Source organism: Mytilus californianus, unplaced genomic scaffold (assembly GCF_021869535.1).
Source record: "Mytilus californianus isolate M0D057914Y unplaced genomic scaffold, xbMytCali1.0.p SCAF_2, whole genome shotgun sequence".
Taxonomy (NCBI): domain Eukaryota; kingdom Metazoa; phylum Mollusca; class Bivalvia; order Mytilida; family Mytilidae; genus Mytilus; species Mytilus californianus.
In genome coordinates, this window is record NW_026262668.1 from 22,907,919 (window position 1) to 22,924,113 (window position 16,195).

At 31.8% G+C, this 16,195-nt stretch overlaps 2 long non-coding RNA genes across 2 annotated transcripts; both read right to left on the minus strand.

The window, feature by feature from the left end:
• Nucleotides 1-778: 778 nt before the first annotated feature.
• LOC127729538 (uncharacterized) lies at nt 779-8,081 on the minus strand. Its single transcript, XR_007994683.1, has 2 exons — nt 7,361-8,081; nt 779-1,371 (listed from the first exon to the last, which is right to left on the minus strand). It is a non-coding gene; the product is annotated as an uncharacterized LOC127729538 (long non-coding RNA).
• A 2,009-nt stretch (nt 8,082-10,090) lies between these two features.
• LOC127729549 (uncharacterized) lies at nt 10,091-12,172 on the minus strand. The gene is made up of 2 exons (XR_007994696.1): nt 11,910-12,172; nt 10,091-10,987 (listed from the first exon to the last, which is right to left on the minus strand). It is a non-coding gene; the product is annotated as an uncharacterized LOC127729549 (long non-coding RNA).
• Nucleotides 12,173-16,195: the final 4,023 nt, after the last annotated feature.

Sequence of the window (16,195 nt, forward strand, 5' to 3'; positions counted from 1 at the left end):
AGATTTCTTGCTATTGCGCAATACTGTGCAATTGAAGATTTCTTGCTATTGTGCAATACTGTGCAATTGAAAATTACTTGCTATTGCACAATACTTATTATATAATAATTTACACATCCTGTTTGGTGTGTATCTCCTACCAAATCATTATTATTTGCTTTTAAATATAAATCAGAAATAACCAACTTAAAATGGAAAAGGAGTAGGTCCGGTAAGGGCCGATTTTGGCCTCAAAATTCAAGTTCATCTGATGAAAGATTTTGGACACTTTTTAAACACTTAAGTGTCTACTTCAGTCGATTCAATCAGTTTATGTGAAAGATTTGAACTGATTCAGTCATTAAAGAAGCTCAAATTCAAGCTTAAATATGAAAAATCTATCAAATATGCCATAATATATCACTTTTCAGATGGTTTTTGTCAAAAATAAAAGTGGCCGCATCCGTGTTCATTCTCAACCTTTATATATGTTATGTATCATCATCAAATACAACTTACATTTAAATATAAAGAATGAACACAAATGCGGCCACTTCCATTTCAGACGGAAACCGTCTAAAAATTAACCAAAATGCTAAAATTTCGAAGATTTCAATAATTTAGCATGACTGAATGATGCTAGTACCCGATACATGTGCATTGTATTGTCAAAAACAGCCCATATTTATGTAACAGTAGTATTCTTCTTTCCAATAAATAGCTAAAAATTTATATTTTAACAATTTTGTAAAACTGCTATATTTTGGGGCCAAAAAGGGGTCTTACTGGGCCTACTCCTTTTAAAAGAAAAAAAAATTAAAAAAATTAAAAAAAAAAAAAAAAAAATTCCCCCCCCCCAAATTTTTTGAACCCCCTTATGATTCATCACCCCCAAACTCAATCCCAGCCTTCCCTTTGTGGTATGGTACCTTGCAGTACAATTTCAGAGAGATCCATACACTTGAACACAAGTTATTGTCTGGAAACTAGAAAAATGCTTATTTTTGGCCCCTTTTTGGCCCCCAATTCCTAAACGTTTCGGGCAATTACCCCCAAACTCAATTCCAGCTTTCTCTTTGTGATATGGAACCTTGTAGTACAATTTCAGAAATATCCAAACACTTACACACAAGTTATTGTCATGAAACTAGAAAAATGCTTGTTTTTTGCCCCTTTTTTTGCCCCTAATTCCTAAAATTTTGAGGCAATTACCCCCAAAATCAATTACAGCCTTCCCTTTGTGATATGGAACCTTGTGGTACAATGTCAGAGAGATCCATACACTTACACACAAGTTATTGTCTGGAAGTTACAAAAATGCTTATTTTTGGCCCCTTTTTGGCCCCTAATCCCTTAACTGTTGGTACCATAACCCCCAAAATCAATCCCAACCTTTCTTTCGTGGTATTGAACCTTATGGTAAAATTTTATGGACATCCATTCACTTAAACTAAAGTTAGAGTGCGAAAACCAATGTGTCTTCGGACGACGCCGGACGACGACGACGACGACGACGACGACGCCGACGTCATACCAATATACGACCAAAAAATTTTTAATTTTTGCGGTCGTATAATAAAAATAATAGACACTAAGACCTGATATAAGAATACTCTCAGTTACTGAAAGCAATTAAAAGCCAATTACACCTAACAAATAAATCGTGTTCTCCAAGACTAAAATCAAATCAGTACACATCAAACAGATTTAGTGTAAAGATGTCATAAACAGTCTGAGAATTGCATGACTGTAGATGAATGTTTAATTCATTCTAAGGAACTTCCATGTAGTATTTAAGGTATGAACCACTACCACATTGTTGGCTGCTTAGTGGACCAGTACTACACCAACAGCTTTTATTAGTTTGTGAATTGTGTAATAGAATGTCATTAAGCTATGATTCCAATGTATCCTCAGCTATTTTGCCTTGGTTTTTGTCCAGATAGGTAAAGGGTTTAAAAAGGGGACCCAAAATAGATGCAAATATTGGTGTTTTCCATTCCAATATCTTTATGGGTTGGTTTAAATCAATGTTTAAGCAATTGAACTTTTTAGTCCACAAAAAACTTAATTGTTGACATTACTCAGTCGCTGGAATTCAAACTTTTCATCACATTTATGATCTTTGGGTAACATTATCATGTTTCTTTGTACAGGAGGGTTAGGGATCTAATATGATATCATTCAGAACTCATCTCTGACTACTACAAACATGTACAGCATTCTACCTTATTTTTTTTCATCTTGTTGCCATATCCTGTATTAATTTGGACTCTTGAGTATTTAAAAGTTTCAGTTGTTTTCATGTCTCTGCACTTAGCATTGTAGAACGTTTGAAGGGATCAACAAGCTAATGACCTCTAGCAAAATATTTGACAAAAAAAACTACCGGTAGTTCAATTTCAGTTTGATGCATAATGTATGTCCAATACAACCAAAGTCATCCTATTCAGGACATCTGCTGCAAGAATTATCTTGTACAACTTTTCTGTTTTAGTCAAAATGTCAAATCACTTGTAACAAATTGTAATTGTTCAGCAATATAATATTCACTCAAGTATGTCTTTCTGGAAATTCACAGGTACAGAAAAAGTTGGAATTCATCTCCAAATTGACAAATATATATGGTGCTCTGTAACTGTTAAATAAAGGTCATTTCATGTAGAAGTCTAAGTATCTGTAGTAAAGAAACTATTTGATCCCTTTTTAATTCATCAATCAGATTTCCTTTTGTTCTCAGTACAATTCATCTACCAGAGATCTTTAATATAGGTTTGACTGATGGTACTTCATATTCTTGGATCAAGATTTTCTTCAGATTTCAGAAAACCTTTTACTTGTACGATACTTAGTGGATGGTAATCTGGTATAGATCCTTTACAATCATGTTATGGCCATGGTTGTTTTTATATATGAAGTGCATTATTTACCTTCTACGAAGAATAATTTACAAAATTGATATTAACACCAGATAAAATTTGTCTTTTAAAGTTATGTTGTTCTTTGGAAGAATGTTTAGCTCTCATATGATGCAACATATGTTTGTACTTACCCCACAACACGCCAGCATGGTCAGTTCAACTTCACATAGTTGACATTTAACAGTTTTACCTTTATCTTACTTTGTCTAGAGAATTTCCAAATGGAAGTATTCAGCGGCATTCTAAACAACAATTTACCACAAACAAACGAAGTGTATTTTAACTATGATTAATCAGTGATATCTATTCAATTCTACGAGCAGTGTTCTAAATAAAATCAATCTTATGAAAAGAAGGGGGCAACATCCAAATAAGAAATTGATTAGTCAACTACCATTTTGGTATTCGATACACAGTACAACTAAGCTATGCTGGAGTACTCCTTCACATCCCTAAAATTTTCCTTTGCAAACTCTATTGTACGGTGACCTATAGTTGTTAATTTCTGTGTCATTTGGTCTCTTGTGGAGAGTTGTCTCATTGGCAATCATACCACATCTTCTTTTTATATCTACATGTATACAGGATTTTTGTTACAATCATCATCATGTATCTTCAAGTTGGTTTTTTTTCTGTTTATTAAGTTTTTTCTATTTTTTTTGGACAAACACATGAACAAGTGTTGACCATTATTTACGTTCTTAAGGTGGCTCACCCCAATAAGGACCCCCGGTATAATTTTTTTATTTTCACATATTTTGTAGATCTTTTTATGCTGAATCCAAAAATGCAAAGAAAAAAGGGGGTCACCAGGCTCGTTTTCCCCTCAAATGGAAGCGAAATGTGCGATTTTGACCCCAATTCCAAACATTTCAACCCTTTCAACAATAACGGCTACATCAAATTCAAAGACTTTTAGGACCATGTCAATATGATTATTATGTGAAAAAACATAAAAATATGAAATGTAAATGTTTCTCTTGGTTGTTTTAGACCTAAAAGTCCTTTTATTTATTTATTTATAGATTTATGTCTAAATTTTGCATTTTCTAATTTCAGTTTAAGCCTAAAAATATTGGTTAAATCAATTTTTCGTAAAATTTCCCGGTAGATTTTTTTTTAAAACGGTTATGTCAAAGCTATGAACCTTTCGAGCATTTTAAGGTAAAATTAAAGAACCTTAGTGAGCGCGCTCACATACCCCACGTCCCCACATTGTCATTGGAGAAATAAAATAAGTGTAAGAAAAATAAAATGCTTCGCTGGGGGCGCAGCTTGATACGACATAAGAGGTCGAACCCTGAACAGTTGGGGCAAGTATGGACACAACATTCAAGCTTGATACAGCTCTGAATTTGGATTGTTATTAAATATTTGACACAGCATAGGTTTCTGACACAGAAAGAATGTGGTCTAAGAACTTGAATTTTTTTAATTTACCTATTATGGTCCAATGTCCAAAATCAAAATACATGGTTAGATTCAGCATATCAAAGAACCCCATATATTCAATTTTTGTTAAAATCAAACAAAGTTTAATTTTGGACCCCAACTTGGACAAACTTGAAAACTGGGCCCATAATCAAAAATCTAAACACATGTTTACATTCAGCATATCAAAGAACCCCAAGAATTCATTTTTTGCTAAAATCAAACTAAGTTTAATTTTGGACCCTTTGGACCTTAATGTAGACAAATTTAAAAAACGGAACCAAAAATTAAAAATCTAAATACACGGTTAGATTTGGAATATCAAAGAACCCCAATAATTCAATTTTTGATGAAATCAAACAAAGTTTAATTTTGGACCCTTTTGATCTCAATATGACCCAATTTGATAGCAGGGCCCACAAATAAAAAATCTAAATTCATGGTTAGATTCAGCATATCAAAAAACCCCATACATTCAATTTTTGTTGAAATCAAAAAAAGTTTAATTTTGGACCCCAACTTGGACCAACTTGAAAACTGGGCCCATAATCAAAAATCTAAACACATGTTTAGATTCAGCATATCAAAGAACCCCAAGAATTCAATTTTTGTTAAAATCAAACTAAGTTTAATTTTGGACCCTTTGGACCTCAATGAAGACCAATTTAAAAAACGGGACCCAAATTAAAAATCTAAAAACACGGTTAGATTTGGCATATCAAAGAACCCCAATAATTCAATTTTTGATGAAATCAAACAAAGTTTAATTTTGGACCCTTTTGACCTCAATATGAACCAATTTGATAGCGGGGCCAACAAATAAAAAATCTAAATACATGGTTAGATTCAGCATATCAAAGAACCTCATATATTCAATTTTTGTTGAAATCAAACAAAGTTTAATTTTGGACCCCAATTTGGACCAACTTGAAAACTGGGCCCATAATCAAAAATCTAAATACATGTTTAGATTCAGCATATCAAAGAACCCCATATATTCAATTTTTGTTGAAATCAAACAAAGTTTAATTTTGGACCCCAACTTGGACCAACTTGAAAACTGGGCCCATAATCAAAAATCTAAACACATGTTTAGATTCAGCATATCAAAGAACCCCAAGAATTCAATTTTTGTTAAAATCAAACTAAGTTTAATTTTGGACCCTTTGGACCTGAATGTAGACCAATTTAAAAAACGGGACCCAAAATTAAAAATCTAAATACACGGTTAGATTTGGAATATCAAAGAACCCGAATAATTCAATTTTTGATGAAATCAAACAAAGTTTAATTTTGGACCCTTTTGACCTCAATATGAACCAATTTGATAACGGGGTCCACAAATAAAAAATCTAAATACATGGTTAGATTCAGCATATCAAAGAACCTCATATATTCAATTTTTGTTGAAATCAAACAAAGTTTAATTTTGGACCCCAATTTGGACCAACTTGAAAACTGGGCCCATAATCAAAAATCTAAATACATGTTTAGATTCAGCATATCAAAGAACCCCATATATTCAATTTTTGTTGAAATCAAACAAAGTTTAATTTTGGACCCCAACTTGGACAAACTTGAAAACTGGGCCCATAATCAAAAATCTAAACACATGTTTAGATTCAGCATATCAAAGAACCCCAAGAATTCAATTTTTGTTAAAATCAAATTAAGTTTAATTTTGGACCCTTTGGACCTGAATGTAGACCAATTTAAAAAACGGGACCCAAAATTAAAAATCTAAATACACGGTTAGATTTGGAATATCAAAAACCCGAATAATTCAATTTTTGATGAAATCAAACAAAGTTTAATTTTGGACCCTTTTGACCTCAATATGAACCAATTTGATAACGGGATCCACAAATAAAAAATCTAAATACATGGTTAGATTCAGCATATCAAAGAACCCCATATATTCAATTTTTGTTGAAATCAAACAAAGTTTAATTTTGGACCCCAATTTGGACCAACTTGAAAACTGGGCCAAAAATCAAAAATCTAAATACATGTTTAGATTCAGCATATCAAAGAACCTCATATATTCAATTTTTGCTAAAATCAAACTAAGTTTAATTTTGGACCCTTTGGACCTTAATGTAGACCAATTTTAAAAACTGGACCCAAAATTAAAAATCTAAATACACTGTTAGATTCGGCATAACAAATAAATAAATGTGATCAAAGATTTTACAAATCTAATGCGCCATACTGTGCAATTAAAGATTACTTCTTGAAATTTTTCAATATTTGAAATTTGAAAAAAAAATAATATTTGAAGAATAATTCTTTTTAATTTCTGAAATCTGAAATGAGAAAAAATTGACCCCCACAATTTCTTTTTATCCCCCCCCCCCCCTTTTTTCCCCAAAAAAATTCTTTCCCTCAAGATATGGTCATAATCTCAATTCAAATTTCCAATGGAGTTGGCAACCATAATTACCCATTTAAATTTACCATAATGCTAACTTAATCTATTTTATAATAGAATTAAAAATATAGTGTTTGTAAAAAAAAAAGATGCAACATTTGCAGATATTTTTACTGGTCTTCCTTTATAAATATGCATTTCTTTAAACATAATTTAAAAGCAGTGTAAGGGAAGTAACCAAAACGTTGTATTTGGATTACCTCCCTTACACTGTTTTAAATTATCTTTCTTGTTCATTAACCATTACTTTATACATAATTTAAAAGCAGTGTAAGGGAGATAATTTCAATGATGTATTTGATTTATCTCCCTTACACTGCTTTAAATTATGTTTTGTACTAAAGTATTTGTCCATTAACCAGGACAACCTTGTTTTTCCCCCTTTTTTGCCCCTAATTCCTAAACGGTTTGAGCCATAACCCCCAAAGCAAATCCTAACCATCCCTTTGTGGTATGGAAACTTGTAGTATAATTTCAGAGAGATCCATACACCGTTCCACAGTTATTGTCTGGAAACTAGAAAATGCTTATTTTTGGCCCCTTTTTGGCCCCTAATTCCTTAACTGTTGGTACCATAACCCCCAAAATCAATCCCAACCTTCCTTTTGTGGTATTTAACCTTATGGTAAAATTTCAAAAAGATCCATTCACTTAAACTAAAGTTAGAGTGGGAAAACCAATGTGTCTTCGGACGACGACGCCGGACGACGACGACGACGCCAACGTCATACCAATATACGACCACAAAATTTTTTTGCGGTCGTATAAAAAATTGAATCATAATTTCCTATCAATATGCACATCTACATAGTATGTCCTTATTATCTACACAGTTTCATGAAATTCTGTTGTGTGGTTTGAGAGGAGTTGCGATGACAAAAGGTTGCAGTAGTATATTGGGCAAATAAGTTCAAAGGGGCGTAACTCCTGGAAAAAAAATTGAATCGTAATTTCCTGTCGATATGCACATCTACGTAGTATGTCCTTATTATCTGAAAAGGTTTCATGAAATTCTGTTGTGTGGTTTGAGAGGAGTTGCGATGACAAACTGTTGCAGTAGTACATTAAAGTAAATAATTTCAAAGGGTCGTAACTCCTAGAAAAAGAATTGAATCGTAATTTCCTGTCGATATGCACAACTACATAGTATGTCCTTATTATCTAAAAAGGTTTCGTGAAATTCTGTTGTGTGGTTTGAGAGGAGTTGCAATGACAAGAAACAGGACTGATGGACTGATGGACTGACGGACTGACAGACGGACGGACGGACGGACGGGTCAAAAACATTATACCCTCCGCAACTAGTTGCGTGGGGTATAATAAAATAGGGGTCACCAGGTTTTTAAAAAAGTTACGGACTTTTGTTTAACCCCTCTACCCCATGAGGTCTGATTTCAATGCACTCCAATAATTACTTTGTTGTGAATTCTTTATTGATAGCTTTATTAAAATAATGTTTGCAATTATATCAATGGACGATAGCTGAATATAAATGTGATTAACATATAACTGTTTGTTATAAAAAAGCGAAATTTTGATTATTTTGGGGAAATACAGTAATTTTGGCTGGCACGAGTTGTTTCCCTCTAAATTGGCGCCATAATCGGCAACAGAAATTTCAGGGTCGCCATTGTTGATCAGCATATGTAAGACATAATAGTGTCCTGTGAAAATGTGTCCACCTGGACAGTTTTTCATAGAATTTTGGTATTAAACAATGTCCATTGCCATGAAATAATTGAAATATTGTCCCTCAAGTGGACAGATTTTTACTGCAAAATTTATGAAATAGTGTCCACCCACAGGACAAGTCTTCATAGTAGTTGCTATTAAATTGTGTCCTCCAAGGGAAGTAATACAAAGGTCATTAAGAACTTTTATTATACTTGAATTTTAATAAAATCTGAACGATTGATTAGAAATTGATTAATATACAAATGTAAACAAACAAATAATAGATGGAAGTGAATATAGAGACATTTAAGTTCTAAGAAATACCCAGCTAATGCTAATGACAATGAAAGAAGAACAAAAAGAAGGAAGTGAGTAAAGTATAAAATCAAATGTGAAGAACTTTACTATATTTATCATGAGAAGAAGGAAAAAGAAAATATAGAATTTTGGTATTAAATAATGTCCATTGCCATGAAATATTGTCCCTAACATGCCTAAGTGGACAGCATTTTACAGCAACAGTTATGAAATATGGTTCACCTACAGGACAATTCTTTCGTAGTAATTGTTATTAAATTGTGTCCTCGAAAGAAAATAATACTGAACAACATCTGTTACTTATGAATTTAAATCATTACACATTTATATATATCAAACTAGAGTTATGCCCCTTTACAAATGGAATAAAATGCTTCGCTGAGCGCAGCCTGATACAACCGCAGAGGTGGAACCCTGAACAGTTCGTACAAATTTGGACACAATTTTCAAGCTTGTTACTGTCTGAATTTGGATTGTGATCAAATTTTTGACATAATATAGATTTCTGACACAAAATAAATGTGGTCAAAGATCTTACAAATCTATTGCGCAATACTGTGCAATTGAAGATTTCTTCTTGAAACTTTTCAAAAATTCAAAATTTGAAAAATTCTGAAGAAAAAAATTAGAAAAAAAAATCCCCCCCCCCCCCCCAACTTTTTGAAACCCCCCTTGGAGCAATAACCCCAATTCGATCCCAGCCTTTCCTTTGTAGTATGGAACCTTGTAGTACAATTTCAGAGAGATCCATACACTTAAACACATCAACTATCAACCAAATTTCAAATTTAAAAGTCCAATTAAAAAAAAAATATAATTTTTTTTCTTATTGGCAGTGGCTATTTTGCCGGCTCTGATTAAAATATCTTAATTCAATGGCTATTTTACCGGCAACAGCAATACAGTGAATTTGTTGCCCATGCTGGAAAAATAGAAAATATGTTATTTTGCTGGAATTAGGTAAGCGGAAGCCAAGTTAAAAACTATTTTGTTTACACATATGCAACTCAAATAAATAACTATTATTCCAAAAGCAAGTTTAATTGAAACATTTTTGATTTTTTAAGCTGACTTTATTTGTTATATTGTATAATGTTTTATCAAATTTATGATGCAATGAGATTTTTAACTTTTTTTTTTTTTTATAACACACAGTTAAAAAATTTGAGATTTAATTCTTATGCATATATGAAGCATTAGACTGTCACTGACTGATTTTAGTTATAATTTCAACTACATGTTTAGATATGATTTCATTGCAACAAATGGAAGCTCAATATGCATATATGAAGCATTAGACTGTCACTGACTGATTTTAGAAATAATTTCAACTACATGTTTAGATATGATTTCATTGCAACAAATGGAAGCTCAATATTTTTATTTTTTTTTTTTTTTTTCTTGATATAAATTCTTAATAGTTATTTATACTTTGACTGATAAATGTTACGTTCTCAAAATATTGTTAGCTGTTTTCTTATTTTAATAACTACTGGTAAATCAGTAATTATTTTATTTTATGTTGACAGTGCACATAATTTTTCATAGTACTTTCAAAAGTAAATAAAATATTAAATTTCACTCTTTACAAAGAACCTACAAAATAACAAATTCACTTTATTGCTGGTGTTGGTAAAATAGCCATTTCTAGGCCAACTTTAAAAATAAAATGCTTCGCTGGGGCGCAGCTTGATACGACCGCAGAGGTCGAACCCTGAACAGTTGGGGCAAGTATGGACACAACATTCAAGCTTGATACAGCTCTGAATTTGGATTGTTATTAAATATTTGACACAGCATAGGTTTCTGACACAGAAAGAATGTGGTCTAAGAACTTGAATTTTTTTTAATTTACCTATTATGGTCCAATGTCCAAAATCAAAATACATGGTTAGATTCAGCATATCAAAGAACCCCATATATTCAATTTTTGTTAAAATCAAACAAAGTTTAATTTTGGACCCCAACTTGGACAAACTTGAAAACTGGGCCCATAATCAAAAATCTAAACACATGTTTATATTCAGCATATCAAAGAACCCTAAGAATTCAATTTTTGCTAAAATCAAACTAAGTTTAATTTTGGACCCTTTGGACCTTAATGTAGACCAATTTAAAAAACGGGACTTAAAATTAAAATTCTAAATACACGGTTAGATTTGGAATATCAAAGAACCCCAATAATTCAATTTTTGATGAAATCAAACGAACTTTAATTTTGGACCCTTTTGACCTCAATATGAACCAATTTGATAGCGGGGCCCACAAATAAAAAATCTAAATTCATGGTTAGATTCAGCATATCAAAGAACCCTATATATTCAATTTTTGTTGAAATCAAAAAAAGTTTAATTTTGGACCCCAACTTGGACCAACTTGAAAACTGGGCCCATAATCAAAAATCTAAACACATGTTTAGATTCAGCATATCAAAGAACCCCAAGAATTCAATTTTTGTTAAAATCAAACTAAGTTTAATTTTGGACCCTTTGGACCTCAATGAAGACCAATTTAAAAAACGGGACCCAAATTAAAAATCTAAAAACACGGTTAGATTTGGCATAGTAAAGAACCCCAATAATTCAATTTCTGATGAAATCAAACAAAGTTTAATTTTGGACCCTTTTGACCTCAATATGAACCAATTTGATAGCGGGGCCTACAAATAAAAAATCTAAATACATGGTTAGATTCAGCATATCAATGAACCTCATATATTCATTTTTTGTTGAAATCAAACAAAGTTTAATTTTGGACCCCAATTTGGACCAACTTGAAAACTGGGCCCATAAAATAAAATCTAAATACATGTTTAGATTCAGCATATCAAAGAACCCCATATATTCAATTTTTGTTGAAATCAAACAAAGTTTAAATACTGGACCCTATCTTGGACCAACTTGAAAACTGGGCCCATAATCAAAAATCTAAACACATGTTTAGATTCAGCATATCAAAGAACCCCAAGAATTCAATTTTTGCTAAAATCAAACTAAGTTTAATTTTGGACCCTTTGGACCTTAATGTAGACCAATTTAAAAAACGGGACCCAAAATTAAAAATCTAAATACACGGTTAGATTTGGAATATCAAAGAACCCCAATAATTCAATTTCAGATGAAATCAAACAAAGTTTAATTTTGGACCCTTTTCACCTCAATATGAACCAATTTGATAACGGGGTCCACAAATAAAAAATCTAAATACATGGTTAGATTCTGCATATCAAAGAACCCCATATATTCAATTTTAGTTGAAATCAAACAAAGTTTCATTTTGGACCCCAATTTGGACCAACTTGAAAACTGGGCCAAAAATCAAAAATCTAAATACATGTTTAGATTCAGCATATCAAAGAACCCCAAGAATTCAATTTTTGCTAAAATCAAACAAAGTTTAATTTTGGACCCTTTGGACCTTCATATGGTTTTTTTTGTATAAAAAAAAGATGCAACATTTGCAGATATTTTTACTGGTCTTCCTTTATAAATATGCATTTCTTTAAACATAATTTAAAAGCAGTGTAAGGGAAGTAACCAAAACGTTGTATTTGGATTACCTCCCTTACACTGTTTTAAATTATCTTTATTGTTCATTAACCATTACTTTATACATAATTTAAAAGCAGTGTAAGGGAGATAATTTCAATGATGTATTTGATTTATCTCCCTTACACTGCTTTAACTTATGTTTTGTACTAAAGTATTTGTCCATTAACCAGGACAACCTTGTTTTTCCCCCTTTTTTGCCCCTAATTCCTAAACGGTTTGAGCCATAACCCCGCAAAGCAAATCCTAACCATCCCTTTGTGGTATGGAAACTTGTAGTATAATTTCAGAGAGATCCATACACCGTTCCACAGTTATTGTCTGGAAACTAGAAAATGCTTATTTTTGGCCCCTTTTTGGCCCCTAATTCCTTAACTGTTGGTACCATAACCCCCAAACCTTCCTTTTGTGGTATTTAACCTTATGGTAAAATTTCAAAAAGATCCATTCACTTAAACTAAAGTTAGAGTGCGAAAACCAATGTGTCTTCGGACGACGACGCCGGACGCCGACGACGACGACGCCGACGCCAACGTCATACCAATATACGACCACAAAATTTTTTTGCGGTAGTATAATAAAATTGTTTGCAGTTTTCCAACTGTACCTTCAGACTGCAGGGTCAGTAGGTAGGAAAAATATTTTATTTTATCAGCCAGAATAAAGTTTAAACAAGCAGTTTAACACAAACCAAGTTTTTTGTGAAGAAAAATCATTTTAAAACAACAAACACTGAAAACCAACATGAAATGAACAGGCATTTTCAGGTAAACACCTTTTTAACCAAAACTGAAACTTAACATACACTACAAACCAGTAAAAGTCTGAAATGGCCTATATCTGTACTCGACTGTACTGATTTTTACTCGACCAGTCTGAATTGGTCTGAAATTTTCTTGATAATACTCGACTGTAGTCTGAACCATACTTAACAGTCTGAACTTGTACTGGACCCTTACTCGACCAGTACTTAACTATTTTATACGCGTCTGAACAATGCTCGACCTAGTCTGAACCATGCTCGACCTAGTCTAAACCATACTCGACCTAGTCTGAACCATACTCGACCTAGTCTAACCATACTCGACCAAGTCTTAACCAACCTAGACCTATTTTTTGTATCTATCTATTGTATTTGATCAATTTAGGAACTGTTTTTAACAACAGCTATTTCCCCTGGCTAGAAATTTGAACAACAATTTGAAATTAAAAATGTTTTCAATATAGCATTGAAACCAAAATTTCACAATAAACATAATATAACTTCATCACCATATTTATCAACACCTATATACATACATATATATCACCTTTAAAATAAAAATAAAACAAGCTGATCAAATAATCTCAAAACTGAATTGTGACTAATATTTTCAATGTTGTTCAAAATTTTTTGAATGTTTCAGATATATTTTATGGTTACTGGACAATTTTCACCATTAACTTAAGCCGCATATAGATTTATGGTGTCAGTGGAGTTAAGTTAATAATGCAGTGAACATTTTTTTTATTAAAATATATATAAAATAGCATATAAAGCAACTTAAAAAATTTAAAAAATGACACCTTTGTTTTGTTAAACCAAGAATTTAATATAATCATGGTAATAGAACTTCCATAGTAATCCTGTGATAACTTTTAAAAAAGGAAATGTGTTCCAAAGTTACAATAAAAATTTATTTCAATTAAATTTAAATATTTTTTGCCAAAATTAAAGACATGGCATACAAGAAGCACTTTAATAAGGTTTAATTACCTCAGTACATGTGTGTTTTACAGGTAAAAAGAAAGCCCTATTTTTCTTAAACTCGTGTATTACTTATCTAGTGAATTCAAAAGGCCTTGCGATTTAAGTTTCACAGGATGTTGCAATTTTGAATGAATGTTATTTAGAATTTAATACTCTCTGACCAGGTGTGATCTTTTTCATGAGTTTGCCCCAAGCAGGAGGTATTACTTTATACTTCACCACTAATCAGAAGAACAATTTTATTAATTTCTTTAATTTTTATCCCTTTTTGATATATATTGTATATAATATATCCCAAATTATAATAATAGATATATTTCTAAAATAAGGTTAAACAATTTCAGTGATTTTGTTGGCTGTTGTTACCTCATTAAAAAGATAATTATATAACTATTGTACATTATTTGTATGTAACCATGAAACCTATGTAGTTTTTATTTAGGAATTTAGGAAAATTAATTTAAAAAAAAAACACATGCCAAACAAGAAGCACCTTAATAATTACCCTCAGTATAGGTGTGGTTTTTAGGTAAAAGAAAATCTTTTTTTAAAAAAACTCTAAAACTTTAAAATTAATATAATTAAATTATTATATAAGATAATTTGATTTAACTATCTCTATTTGATATAAATCTGAGAATCATGTAAGAATGTAAAAATCTGTTTTTATAATATATATCTTTAATTTATTGTGGCTGTTGTCATGTCAGTTAAAAAGAAATTTATTTTAACAGTTAAAATTTTGAAAAAGTAGAGGTTATTTGGTCCAGTATGGTTCAGACTGGTCGAGTATGGTTTAGACTGAAAAAAATAGGTCGAGTACAGGTCGAGAATGGGTTAAGACTGTTTCAGACTGGTTGAGTAATAGTTCAGACTATTTTCAATGGCAAAGATAAGGGTCAAGTACAAATCAGTACAGTCGAGTATGGTTAAGACTGGGGTCGAGTAATGTCGAGTAATATTCAGACCAATTCAGACTGGTCGAGTAAAAATCAGTACAGTCGAGTACAGATATAGGCCATTTCAGACTTTTACTGGTTTGTAGTGATAGTGTCATTATACAATTTATGACATAAATTTATGGTACATTGTTTTTATTATGAAATACTGGAACACTTATAAACAAGGAACGACTAGAATTGTTGTAAAGAAACATACTCACTGACATATATACATTTTTACTAGAATGTTTTCATGAGTAGAGTACATGTATTTGCATCAGAAATATGTAGATATTAAAGATTCAAAAGAAAATTTAGGAGTGTGTTAAAAAAAAATCAACCATTGAATGTTCCTCAATTGAAAAAAAAGACAACTTAAAAAAAATATATTAGACATCTGACTGCTATAAAGGTTATATTTGGAAAGATATGTTGATGCCAGGCTTTAATTAAAACAAACAAAAATCTTAAAGACTAGCTTTAAAAGTAAATGGTCTGTACTGAAATGTTTTGACTGCATAAAACTACAGGCTCTAAAGAGCCTGTGTCGCTCACCTTGGTCTATGTGCATATTAAACATAGGACACAGATGGATTCATGACAAAATTGTGTTTTGGTGATGGTGATGTGTTTGTACATCTTAATTTACTGAACATTTTTCCTGCTTACAATTATCTCTATCTATAATTAACTTGGCCCAGTAGTTTCAGAGGAGAAGATTTTTGTAAAAGATTACTAAGATTTACGAAAAAATGGTTAAAAATTGACTATCAAGGGCAATAACTCCTAAAGGGGTCAACTGACAATTTCGGTCATGTTGACTTATTTGTAGATCTTACTTTGCCGACATTTATTGTTTTTTACAGTTTATCTCTATCTATAATAATATTCAAGATAATAACCAAAAACAGCAAAATTTCCTTAAAATTACCAATTCAGGGGCAGCAACCCAATAACGGGTATTCCGATTCATCTGAAAATTTCAGGGCAGATAGATCTTGACATGAATAACAATTTTACTTCATGTCAGATTTGCTTTAAATGCTTTGGTTTTTGAGTTAAAAGCCAAAAACTGAATTTTACCCCTATGTTCTATTTTTAGCCGTGGCGGCCATCTTGGTTGGTTGACCAGGTCACGCCACACATTTTCAAAACTAGATAACCAAATGATGATTGTGGCCAAGTTTGGTTTAATTTGGCCC